A 13,960-nucleotide genomic window follows, 5' to 3' on the forward strand; every position below is an offset into this window, starting at 1 on the left:
CTTTTTTGTACCTTTTGTTTTTCTTGCCCTAATTATTGTTTGCACCTGTAAGTCATTCCCTTGTTAGTATTTAAACCCTGTGTGTTCCTTAGTTCCTTGCTCAGTGTTTGTATGTTAGCACCCAGCCCCAGCCTTTGTGAACATTTTTCTCTTGTTGGATTTTCCAGAGGTTCTCTGGTTTTGTTCTCGTGTATTTTTGGATTGGTCTTTTGAGGTTTGTTTTTTCCCTTGCTGTTTTTACCACTTTGTGGATTTTCTTTTGTATTTTGGAAGATATCTATTTGTTATTAAACCACCATCTCTAGTACTGCTGTCTGCCTCATCTTCTGGGTTCTGCCAATTATTAGTGACTGTTTCTCGCACCGGGTCCTGACAGAAACACTGAGCCATTAATATGAACCCAGAGGCAGCCAGTACCCAGGACTTTTTTCCCATGCTGTCCCACCACGAGGGGACTGTCCAACGTCACGAAGCTGCTCTGGTTCAGCAAGGGGCCTTACTGGCTGGACATTCTCAACTTCTGTCGGAGATGATGACTTCCATAAAGCGGATTTCTGATCAACTTTCTCCTGCAACCGCTTCTGCTCCAGTTCATCAGATTCAAGTGCCCGTGGCAGTTAACCCCCTGGCTGAACCTCGTCTGCCGCCTCCCCAACGGTTCTCAGGTGATCCGAGTGTTTGTAAGGGGTTTTTCACCCAATGTTCTCTCTCCTTCGAGCTGCAACCCTCGTCGTTTCCCACCGACCGGTCCAAGATAGCATACATCATCACCCTGCTGTCGGAAAAAGCACTAGCCTGGGCTACTGCTGTGTGGGATGCCCAAAGTCCCTGCTGTGCCAGCTACTCTACCTTTGCTGAAGAATTCAAGCGAGTGTTTCAAGGTCCTACCAGCGGTCCTGACTCAGCCAAACAGCTCCTGACTCTCCGCCAAGGTCGGCGCAGCGTGACGGACTATGCCATCCAGTTCCACACGGTGGCAGCAGCGAGTGGCTGGAACGACGAGGCGCTCACAGTGTGCTTTTTGAAGGGTCTTTCCGACACCATCCAAGATGAACTGGCCACTCGGGAACCACCAGACAACCTCGAGTCCCTGATCAAGTTGGCTTCACGCATAGACCAGCGTCTGAGAGAGAGAGAGCTCAACCGTAGATCTCTCACCCTAGCTCCTATCGGTCCCAGCTCCGAGTCTCCACCTTTATCCTCGCTGACTCCACCGGAACCCATGCAGGTTGGACGCATCTCCCAGGCTGAGAGAGACCGCCGGATGAGGGAGCGATGCTGTCTTTATTGCGGCAAACCGGGCCATTTCCTCTCCACGTGTCCCGGGCTCCAGGGAAAACGCACTCTCCCGTGCAGGCCTGGGAGGACTGTAACGGGAAACATAACCTCCTCCCATCCATCCAACTCCCGCCTGCTCATTCCAGTTACCCTTTCCTGGGACAACCACGAGCTTCCCCTTCAAGCCTTGGTAGACTCTGGAGCCGCAGGTAACTTCATGGATGGTGTCTGGGCGAAGGAAAATGGCGTTCCCTCTGAACCTCTAAGTGATCCCATAAGGGTTACTACGTTGGATGGAAGCCCTTTGGGATCTGGACTTGTCACTCGTGTCACTACCCCCTTGCGACTTTCAGTTTCCCAACACCAGGAAGTGATGAACTTTCATCTGACCTCGTGTTCCGAGTTCCCTCTCGTCCTTGGATACCCCTGGCTTCACAGCCATAACCCTCACATCGACTGGTCTGTGGGCACTATCAAGCAGTGGGGTCCTACGTGCCAAGCCACTTGTATCTTCCCAAGTTCCCAGAGTTCCCCTCCCGAGTCTCTAGAATCCATCGACCTGTCCCGAGTTCCCGAGTGTTACCATGACCTCAAACCGGTATTTAGCAAACAGAGGGCCACCAAACTACCACCCCATAGACCTTACGATTGCCCCATCGACCTGTTTCCGGGCACCTGCCCTCCCAGGGGTCGGATCTTTTCCCTATCTCCTCCCGAACGAGCTGCTATGGATACCTACATCAAGGACTCTCTGGCAGCAGGCCTCATGCGTCCATCCACCTCGCCGGCGGGAGCAGGGTTTTTCTTTGTGGCCAAAAAAGACGGGGGATTACGTCCTTGCATCGACTACCGGGGACTTAATGCCATAACCGTCCGTAACCGCTACCCGCTACCCCTTATGGCCACAGCCTTTGAGCTGCTCCAGGAAGCAGTGGTCTTCACTAAGCTTGACCTGCGGAACGCATACCATCTTGTGCGGATCAAACCCGGTGACGAGTGGAAGACCGCTTTCAACACGCCTACTGGTCACTACGAATACTTGGTGATGCCCTTCGGCCTGACCAACGCCCCGGCTGTGTTCCAAGCGCTCATAAACGATGTGCTTAGGGATATGCTTAACATTTTCGTGTTTGTTTACTTGGATGACATCCTCATCTTTTCGAGCTCCCTTCAAGAACACACTAAGCATGTCAGACAAGTGCTCAAACGCCTTCTAGACAGCCATTTGTACGTTAAGCCTGAAAAGTGTGAATTCCATTCCTCTCGAGTACAATTCCTGGGATTTGTAGTGGAACCCGGTCGAGTCCAGATGGATCCCAAGAAGGTAGGGGCGGTAGCAGATTGGCCCACCCCCAAGTCCGTTAAGGAAGTTCAGCGTTTCCTGGGCTTCACTAACTTCTACCGCAAGTTCATCAAGAACTTCAGCTCGGTGGCAGCCCCTCTCTCAGCGTTAACCAAGGGTGGCAACACAAGGTTTCTGTGGGGAAGAGAAGCTGAGACGGCCTTCCAAGGACTCAAGCAGCGCATCCTCTCTGCTCCCATCCTGACACTACCGACGGCGGATGAACCTTTTGTGGTGGAGGTAGACGCATCAGAGGTGGGTGTTGGAGCTGTCCTGTCTCAGAGGGGTGAAGACAAGAGGCTTCATCCTTGCGCCTTCTTCTCTCACCGGCTTACCCCGGCCGAGAGGAATTACGATGTGGGGGATCGTGAGCTCCTAGCGGTTAAGATGGCATTGAAGGAATGGAGACACTGGCTCGAGGGGGCTTCTCAACCGTTTCAAGTGCTTACGGACCACAAAAATCTGGAGTATATCCAGCAGGCGAAGCGGTTGAACTCCAGACAAGCTCGATGGTCTCTTTTCTTCAGCCGATTCCAGTTTATTCTCACCTATAGACCCGGGTCGAAGAATCTCAAACCGGACGCCTTGTCACGAATCTACTCTCCTGCCATTCGAGAAGATACTGACATGACTGTCCTTCTGGCCGCTAAGATCGTGGCTCCGATCTCGTGGCAAGTGGAGGATACCGTGAAACAAGCCCAAGCCATCGAACCGGGCCCTGGAGGAGGTCCTGCTAATCGGTTGTTTGTTCCCAAGGCAGCAAGGTCCCAAGTCCTTCTGTGGGGGCACTCCTCTCGCCTCACCTGTCACCCGGGCGTAGGTCGCACCTTGGAGTTCATCCAGCGTAAGTTCTGGTGGCCCACCATAAAAGAAGACGTTGCCACTTTCGTCAAGGCCTGTTCCGTGTGCTGCCAGGGCAAATCTTCTCACCTCCGCCCTCAAGGACTCCTTCACCCTCTATCTATTCCCCACCGACCCTGGTCCCATATCTCATTGGACTTTATTACTGGCCTTCCTCCGTCCCATGGTAATACTACTATCCTAGTCATCATCGACAGGTTTTCTAAGGCGGCCAGATTCGTTCCCTTGACTAAGTTACCTTCTGCCAAGGAAACAGCTGAGTTGGTGATTAACCATGTGTTCCGAGTCTTTGGTATCCCGCAAGATATGGTTTCCGACAGAGGTCCCCAGTTCGCCTCAAGGTTTTGGAAGGCCTTCTGCCAACTCATAGGGGCCACGGCCAGTTTATCTTCAGGGTACCATCCGGAGTCCAACGGCCAAACTGAGAGGATGAATCAGGAGCTGGAAACCACCCTCAGATGTATGGTTTCCAACAACCCGTCCACATGGTCATCCTTCATTGTTTGGGCCGAGTACGCGCACAACACCTTGTGCTCCTCCTCCACTGGTATGTCTCCGCATGAGTGTCAGTTTGGCTATGCTCCGCTATTGTTCCCGGACCAGGAGGCAGAAGTCAGAGTGCCTTCAGCCTCGAGGTTCATCAGACGCTGTCGGCTTACGTGGAAGAAGGCCCGTCTTAATCTTCTGCGTTCCTCACAGCAGTACCAGCGACAAGCCAACAGACGTCGCCGTCCCGGTCCTACCCTGTACCCCGGCCAGAGAGTATGGCTCTCAACAAAAGACTTACCGCTAAGGGTGGAGTCTCGCAAGCTGTCCCAGAGATTCATCGGTCCCTTTAAGATTGCCAGGAGAGTCAATCCCGTTACTTTTCGCCTGCACTTACCCAGATCCCTTAAAATCAATCCCACATTTCACATTTCTTTATTAAAACCTGTTGTTTTTTCTCCCCTTATCCCGGCAGGCAGACCTCCCCCTCCGCCCCGTGTCATCGGAGGCCAGTCGGCTTATACCGTCCACCGGATACTGGATTCCCGCCGGGTGCAGCGGTCCTGGCAGTATCTGGTGGACTGGGAAGGCTACGGTCCCGAGGAGCGCTCCTGGGTTCCTGCCAAGGACATACTGGACCCTGACCTCATTCGTCAGTTCAGGGTCCTCCACCCTGAGAAGGCTGGTAGGAACGTCAGGAGCCGTTCCTAGGGGGGGGATTCTGTCAGGTTTTGGCCAGGATTGTTTGGTTTTGTTCACGAGATGTCCCCCTTGCACCTTTTTTGTACCTTTTGTTTTTCTTGCCCTAATTATTGTTTGCACCTGTAAGTCATTCCCTTGTTAGTATTTAAACCCTGTGTGTTCCTTAGTTCCTTGCTCAGTGTTTGTATGTTAGCACCCAGCCCCAGCCTTTGTGAACATTTTTCTCTTGTTGGATTTTCCAGAGGTTCTCTGGTTTTGTTCTCGTGTATTTTTGGATTGGTCTTTTGAGGTTTGTTTTTTCCCTTGCTGTTTTTACCACTTTGTGGATTTTCTTTTGTATTTTGGAAGATATCTATTTTTTATTAAACCACCATCTCTAGTACTGCTGTGTCTGCCTCATCTTCTGGGTTCTGCCAATTATTAGTGACTGTTTCTCGCACCGGGTCCTGACAGTTTTGTGTTAAGATGAATGCGGAATGAAAAGGTAAGGTGCGACACAAAATCCAGTGCAACATCAATTTCCAAAGGAAACGAAGAAAAATCCCTACACATTAGAATTTAGCTAAATTCAACCAAGATAATTCAAATATACTGAACATCTAAACTAATAGGGCAAATATGAGATGCATAGTGTGTAACCTATACAGTGTGTTGTGAAACAGAAATGTTTTTTTGTTGCACATCTCAACTCCCCCTCGGAGAGTGGGGTCACGGCCAGGGATCAGCCGTTATCAACAGCGACCCGGGAATAATAAGGGTTAAGTGTCTTGCTCAAGGGCAGATCGACAGATGTATTTTTTTTTTTATCTAGTCGGCTCGGGGATTCGAACTACCTTTTGGTTACTGGCCCAATGCTAACCGCTAGGCTATCTGTTGCCCTATCTTATAGAGCATAATCAATGTTCTTAAAAAAAAAAAAAGATTTGGAGAGGTAGAGCCTGGCTTTTGACTCAGAAAGTGATCAAATCAAATGTTTTATTTGTCACATGCGCTGAATACAACAGGTATTTATTTACCTTACAGTGAAATACTTACTTACAAGCCCTTAACCAACAATGCAGTTTTAAGAAAAATAAGTGTTAAGTAAAAAATGGGAAAAAAAAGTTACAAATAATTAAAGAGCAGCAGTAAAATAACAGTAGCGATGCTATATACAGGGTGTTACGGTACAGAGTCAATGTGGAGGCTATATACAGGGTGTTACGGTACAGAGTCAATGTGGAGGCTATATACAGGGTGTTACGGTACAGAGTCAATGTGGAGGCTATATACAGGGTGTTACGGTACAGAGTCAATGTGGAGGCTATATACAGGGTGTTACGGTACAGAGTCAATGTGGAGGCTATATACAGGGGGTACCGGTACAGAGTCAATGTGGAGGCTATATACAGGGTGTTACGGTACAGAGTCAATGTGGAGGTTATATACAGGGGGTACCGGTACAGAGTCAATGTGGAGGCTATATACAGGGTGTTACGGTACAGAGTCAATGTGGAGGCTATATACAGGGGGTACCGGTACAGAGTCAATGTGGAGGCTATATACAGGGTGTTACGGTACAGAGTCAATGTGGAGGCTATATACAGGGTGTTACGGTACAGAGTCAATGTGGAGGCTATATACAGGGGGTACCGGTACAAAGTCAATGTGGAGGCTATATACAGGGGTTACCGGTACAGAGTCAATGTGGAGGCTATATACAGGGTGTACCGGTACAGAGTCAATGTGGAGGCTATATACAGGGTGTTACGGTACAGAGTCAATGTGGAGGCTATATACAGGGGGTGCCGGTACAGAGTCAATGTGGAGGCTATATACAGGGGGTACCGGTACAGAGTCAATGTGGAGGCTATATACAGGGGGTACCGGTACAGAGTCAATGTGGAAGCTATATACAGGGGGTACCGGTACAGAGTCAATGTGCGGGGGCACCGGTTAATCTAGGTAATATGTACATGTAGGTAGAGTTAAAGTGACTTTGCATAGATAATAAACAGAGAGTAGCAGCAGTGTAAAAAAGATGGGGGGGGGGGCAATGCAAATAGTCTGGGTAGCCCAGATCTTGACTTAGAAAAGGTTGGTGACCACTGTTATGGGGGCTAGGGTTCTATTTGGGATTTAGCGGAGGCCAGATCTAGGAGTGTCCTTAATGCCTCAGCCGAGGACAGATCTAGGAGTGTCCTTAATGCCTCAGCCGAGGACAGATCTAGGAGTGTCCTTAATGCCTCAGCCGAGGATAGATCTAGGAGTGTCCTTAATGCCATGACACTCAAAGTAGGCCTGAGAAAAACAAATTGTTTTCATTTCCAGCTGCCCTCATATTTTCCATAGCCCATCACACATGTTCCTTACTTTTGTAGGCTACGGGATTATTCTTTCAATAGAGAGATCCATTTCCTGTACATTATACATACTCCTAAAACATATGCAAAAGGTTTGAATATGGAATTTAAAAGCTTGGTTGCAAGAAAGTAAAATCAATCATATGAGTCTTAATTTGATCAAAGTAAGATTTGTATCTTGTTTCAAACATAGAATACACAGTGGTCACCCAGAAATGTTAGGGGAAAAATCCCATGATGTGGAATGCTGTAGGTCTATGTTTTTTATTCCACCTGATTGTAGAATGAGCACTTTGTGAGTGTCGTACACAGACCACTCAAATCAGCCATTTTGTGAGTGTCATACACAGACCACTCAAATCAGCCATTTTGTGAGTGTCACACACAGACCACTCAAATCAGCCATTTTGTGAGTGTCACACACAGACCACTCAAATCAGCCATTTTGTGAGTGTCACACACAGACCATTCAAACCAGTCATTTTCCATAAAGCTAGCCTATCATTCAGCATTCCTCAGACGACAGATCAACGAAGGCATTCTAAGGCAACCCAAGAAGAAAGACTTGTGACCACGAGAGGGATTTTTGTTTTTCTCCTATAACAGATAAAGGCTTGTCGTTATGAGATTAAAGCAGGCTAAATTGAAGTTGTGGGGGAAAAAGTCCATATTTTCGGCATCACAAAAGCTCCTTTCATCCAAAGACAATTTTTCCATTGAAGGGTTTTCATTAACTCGCAAGTCCTAATGAGAGCCTGGTAAGTCCGCCTTGTGTTTACTCATTAGAGACCTCTATGCCCTCGCGTTCAGCCCCAGGTGATAGACATTCACTCATAGCAGTGAGTGTGGCCAAAGGTTTAGAAAATGACACCGTCTTCAAAGGCCTGAGCATAACCACCAATGTAGTACTGAAACAAGGGACAGGTTCCAATTAAAACACAATTATCCATTTACGCATGCAAGAGCACGAGGTGCAAAGGTAAATAATGCCTTTATGCCATAGAATGAGACCGAATGTGCAGGCTAATGATCCAAGTCAGTAAAAAAAAAAAAAGTCCAGCTTTCAAAAAATCTGCCATTCTGTGTGTGAATAAGCCCTCAACTGTGTTTGCATTAAAACCCCTAGGTATTGTTTAACTATGTTTCACAGCCTTGCTAAAAATAGTACGGTAGAAAACACATTTACACACACATGTTCTCAACAGTAACAGTGTTGTCTTTCATGTTTCATTACTCCTCTCTCTTTCTGTGTGTGTGTGTGTGTGTGTGTGTGTGTGTGTGTGTGTGTGTGTGTGTGTGTGTGTGTGTGTGTGTGTGTGTGTGTGTGTGTGTGTGTCTCCATCCCCTGCCATATACAGCGGCAGCGGAACTGGCCACCCGCAAGCATAGCATTGTGGATGGAGGCAGACAGGCAGGCAGGCAGGGAAACAGACAGGCAGACAGACAGGCAGGCAGGCAAACAGACAGACAGGCAAACACAGGCAGCAGTAGGGGGGGAGAAACATATAAAACAACTGGCTGTTCTCCAGACTGACTGGAACACTATCTTTCAGGTGTCTCGGGCGGCGGTTGGCGGCAGTTGGGTGAGGTGTACATAACAGAGGAACCAGACAAAGAAGAAGGAGCCTACCAGCTGCACGCAGGGGGGGAAAACAATGGGGTTATAAACATTTGATTAGGCATCTTCCACTGGAGTGACTTTCTGTGTTGGATTGTTTTTCTCTCATTCACCCCTTTCTTTTCCCCAGAGAACGGGACAAACACATTTTATAGATCTAGTTAAAAACCATCTGAAGCCTTTCAAAACATCTAATTTCCTGTTCTTTTCTGAGATCCTTCATTTCTCGATTTCAGAGCATTTTTTATTGAGACTCAAAATATATATATTTTTTTCTTTCTCCCTTCTGTGTTGAAAATCATAGGGTTAATAGAACGACATAACCTCATATAGCGTGTCTTGTCAAATTGATTGGAATGTGATCCCTCTCAAGCAAAGGCACGTTTGGTAGTGAGACAGAGAGAACACGCTTGTAGGCTAGCCAATACTGCTGACTTCAGTCTTCTTATAACTGAGCTTAAAGATCTCAACATTTAAGGGTCGTTTGTATCAGAATATTTGGCATGGAAATGGAAAATGAAATTGGAGAATGATCCACCCTTTCTCCCATCCCTGTTGCTGATCTTTGCGCCTCAGGTGCTCCATGCCCTCTTGTTGGAGACTTGGGTTAATTGCCCTCACTCAGCCATGTCGACCGGTTGGACAGCCCTGTACGGACTTTTAGGGTCAGCGTGTTTGGCGGGCCTTTATTTAGGCTGTCATGCCCTAACATATATCCTGTCAAAAACAGAGCACTTAGGCTACCTTTTACCGATTGTTTATAACAAAAACCACGGGGGAGGTAGGGCACGCCTATAGGTGTGAACCTCAAAGTATACGGATGAATGGTACCATTTTATAAATAAAATACATGTATTTTAGAAATGACAAAATTGTTCTCTCAACGTGCAAACACAGGACGTGGGGTGCAAGGTGTGAAGAGCAAAAAACAGAAATGGCTCAACTTTTTTAAACAAGACATGCAATGAGTCACCATTGATAGGCGCGCATCATCAAAAATAAATCTGAGTGAAGTAAAAAAAAAAAAACACTTACGTATGGTTCATTTTAGTATCTGAAGACGAGTCATAGTATCGTACGGCTCAAGAATTTCCGCTGCCAACAGTCAGTCCATTCGAAAATGTGTCTGGTCCTTTGAAAACTTGTCTTCATATCTAATAATTGTTGCGCTGTCGTTGACGTCCTGCCGCGCCGGACTCGGTTCTTCAGTGACGCTAGAATCCCGCGATTGAACGCTGTGTGGAGAGACGCGAGAGGAATCTGTCATGTGAGCTATGAGGAGTCGCGCCATTGGCTCGTAGGAAAGCATACATTGATAAGGCTGGTCTTTGTTCCATTGGACTAGCACGGGAACGGACGGAGAGAGGCGCCTCCTAAGCGAGGGTGATCTGTGTGAAAGAATGTGTGTGTGCGGTGAGCGGTGTCCACAATTTCCAGCAAAAACGAACAGTAACAAATTGGTGAAGTCATTTTGATTTTGTGGTCAAGAATAACAAATACAAGTCTAATAACAAATGCAAGTATATTAAACAAAGTATAATGCTCATCATTTAAAGAAAGAGGTCTAGAGAAAGCTATACGCAAGACAGTGTTATAAAACTTATTGACAAAATTGATAAAGATTAGCAATAATGACTGTATACAATAAATTATTTAAATTCTGAGCTATATTGTATGCTCCAAAAAAAATGGGAAATTATATTTTTTTATACTAATACAATTGCTCAAATAAATACTATTTGTTTTTCTCAAAAGGGTAGGGGTCAGAATTATTTTATTATACTAATACGTTTCGAAATACTTCCACGTTAATGTGGATGCTACCATGATTATGGATAATCCAGAATTAATCGTGAATAATGAAAGGCCTATATCTTGAGTGAATTGCTAGTAATAGTGAGTGAGAAAGTTACAGAGTAAAAAAGTTCATACCCCCAAGACATGCTAACCTCTCACCATTACCAATAACAGGGGAGGTTAGCATGTCTTGGGGATATGATCTTTGACCCTCATCATTATTAGCGATTCACTCAAGATTTAGGCCTATCCGTAATCCTGATTAATGTAGAAGTCCTTAGAAACATTCTATTCTTATTTACAATTAAAAAAATGACTCCAAAATGACACAATACATTATTTACCATTAATATCTATTGGGCACAAAATAATCTGAAACGCAACCAAAAATGAACTGCAAATGCATCCAACAAGTTTGTACAGTCACAAGCTTGATGCAATAATTAATGCTAGGAATATGGGACAAAATACGAAACTTTTGACTACTTTACTTATACAAATCTTTAGGGGTGTCAATCATTTTTACGCCTACCTTTTTGACAAAAAAAAGTATTACTTGTTAAATAAAATCTCTTTCTCTGAGCAATGTTATTAGTATGAAATAATTTAATTTCCACCATTCTTTGAGCATACAATATAGCTTTGTATTTTAATTATTTATTTTATACAGTCATTATTGGTCATCTTTATCAAAGGCGTTAATAATTTCGGGACCTCACTGTAGATTGAAATATGCCTACAAAATTGTATAATTTTTACAGAAGTTAATTAATAGGTAATTTGATATATGCGAATATTACTATAGGCGATTTACACTTATGATGTTCAACACTGTTATTGCCTACAAAAATTGCTACTGTTTAGATTTTATGCAATATTGTTTAAACTATAGGTTACAGGGGAATAAGTTTGTTTACAAGAGGCTGAATTGTTTGTATGCTTACTATGTTACGGCATGGGGGATGTACTGAAGGGTTATGGCTCTTGTATTGCATAGATACTTTATGGATTAACTTCCATACATGTCAGAATAGACACAGGTTATAGCTCCATTGTAAACAGATCATCAGAATCTACAGTATATTCATGTATACAGAGCCTTCAGAAAGTATTCATACCCTTTGACTTATTACACATTTTGTTGTGTTACAGCCTTGAATTCAAAATGGATTAAACTGTCTAATTGGTTATTGATCATTGCTAGACAACTATTTTCAGGTCTTGCCATAGATTTTCAAGTAGATTTAATTAAGTCAAAACTGTAACTCGGCCACATAGGAACATTAACTGTCTTCTTGGTAAGGCACTCCAGTGTGGATTTGGCCTTGTATTTTAGGTTATTGTCCTGCTGAAAGGTGAATTCATCTCCCAGTGTCTGGAGGAACGCAGACTGAACCAGGTTTTCCTCTAGAATTGTTCCGGTGCTTAACTCCATTCCGTTTATTTTTTATCCTGAAAAACTCCCCAGTCCTTAATGATTACAATATATCCATAACATGATGCAGCCACCAGTGCTCCCGGGTGGCGCAGCGGTCTAAGGCACTGCATCACAGTGATAGAGGCTTCACTACAGACCTTGGTTCGATTCCTGGCTGTATCACAACCGGCCGTGATTGGGAGTCCCGTAAGGCTGCGCACAATTGGCCCAGTGTTGTACGGGTTAGAGCTTGGCCAGGGTAGGCCATCATTGTAAATAAGAATTTCTTCTTAACTGACTTTCCTAGGTAAAAAAAAAAAAAAGAAGTATGCTTGAAAATATGGAGAGTGGTATTCAGTAATGTGTTGTATTGGATTTGCCCCAAACATAACACTTTGTATTCAAGACAAAAAGTGAATTGCTTTGCCGCATTTTTTCACTCCTTCAATTAGGTTACTATTGTAGAGTAACAACAATGTTGTTGATCCATCCTCAAGTTTTCTCCTATCACAGCCATTCAACTCTGTAACTGTTTCGAAGTCACCAGTGTGTTGATACTCCATCCAAAGTGTCATTAATAACTTCACCATGCTCAAAGGGTTTAGGCAAACTTACTCCTGAACTTGTTTAGGTTTGCCATAACGAAGGGGTTGAATACTTACTGACATTTATATTTTTTTATTTTTTTAAATTAATTTCTTAAAAATGTAGAAAAACATAATCACACTTTGACATTCAAATCAAATCACATTTTATTGGTCGCATACACATGTTTACCAGATGTAATTGCGGGTGTATCGAAATGCTTGTGTTCCTAGCTCCAACAGTGCAGTAACATCTAACAATACACAGCAATACACACAAATCTAAAAGTAAAAGATTGGAATTAAGAAATATAGAAATATTGGGATGTCCAGAGTATAAATGTGTATATATAATGTGTATATAAATAAATAAATATATATATATATATACACTACGGTTCAAAAGTTTGGGGTCACTTAGAAATGTCCTTGTTTTTGAAAGAAAAGCACATTTTTTGTCCATTAAATTAGTATTTTTTTAAATCAGAAATACAGTGTAGACATTGTTAATGTTGTAAAGGACTATTGTAGTTGGAAACGGCTGGATTTCAATGGAATATCTACATAGGCGTACAGAGGCCCATTATCAGCATCCATCATTCCTGTATTCAAATGGCACGTTGTGTTAGCTATTCCAAGTTTATCATTTTAAAAGTCAAATTGATCATTAGGAAACCCTTTTGCAATTATGTTAGCACAGCTGAAAACTGTTGTCCTGATTAAAGAAGCAATAAAACTGGCCTTCTTTAGACAAGTTGAGTATCTGGAGCATCAGCATTTGTGGGTTCGATTACAGGCTGAAAATGGCCAGAAACAAAGGACTTTCTTCTGAAACTCGTCAGTCTATTCTTGTTCTGAGAAATGAAGGCTATTCCATGTGAGAAATTGCCACGAAACTGAAGATCTCGTACAACGCTGTGTACTACTCCTTTCACAGAACAGAGCAAACTGGCTCTAACCAGAATAGAAAGAGGAGTGGGAGGCCTCGGTGCACAACTGAGCAAGAGGACAAGTTCATTGTCTAGTTTGAGAAACAGATGCCTCACAAGTCCTCAACTGGCAGCTTCATTAAATAGTACCCGCAAAACACCAGTATCAACGTCAACAGTGAAGAGGCGACTCCGGGATGCTTCTCTTTCTCTTTCTCTCTCTCTGCCTCTCTCTGCCTCTCTCTCTCTGCCTCTCTCTCTCTCTCTCTCTCTCTCTCTCTCTCTCTCTCTCTCTCTCTCTCTCTCTCTCTCTCTCTCTCTCTCTCTCTCTCTCTCTCTCTCTCTCTCTCTCTCTCTCTCTCTCTCTCTCTCTCTCTCTCTCTCTCTCTCTCTCTCTCTCTCTCTCTCTCTCTCTCTCTCTGCAGAGAGTGGAGGTAGCAGAACTCAAGGTATGGGGGAAATAGAGCAAGGGTAATACAGACACACATCTTCCACTGCTTGAATGCAGCATTAAATCAATATTCGGCAAAGCTTTCTCTTGTTCTTGCGTTCACTTGACTGCTGCCATGATGCATCTTGGGAGTTGTGTAGTCACTGCAATGAT

General features: G+C 44.5%; 1 long non-coding RNA gene across 4 annotated transcripts in view; it reads right to left on the reverse strand.

The window, feature by feature from the left end:
• Positions 1-9,853, reverse strand: part of LOC139539431 (uncharacterized) — a 52,018-nt gene extending 42,165 nt beyond the window's left edge. For 2 of the 4 annotated variants that reach the window (XR_011667939.1, XR_011667942.1), the window contains exon 1: positions 9,665-9,853. This is a non-coding gene — a long non-coding RNA (uncharacterized lncRNA). The remainder of the gene's footprint in view (positions 1-9,664) is intronic. The other 2 variants (XR_011667940.1, XR_011667941.1) reach the window with 1 other exon arrangement.
• Positions 9,854-13,960: the final 4,107 nt, after the last annotated feature.

This window comes from Salvelinus alpinus, chromosome 15, assembly GCF_045679555.1.
Source record: "Salvelinus alpinus chromosome 15, SLU_Salpinus.1, whole genome shotgun sequence".
Classification (NCBI taxonomy): Eukaryota; Metazoa; Chordata; class Actinopteri; order Salmoniformes; family Salmonidae; genus Salvelinus; species Salvelinus alpinus.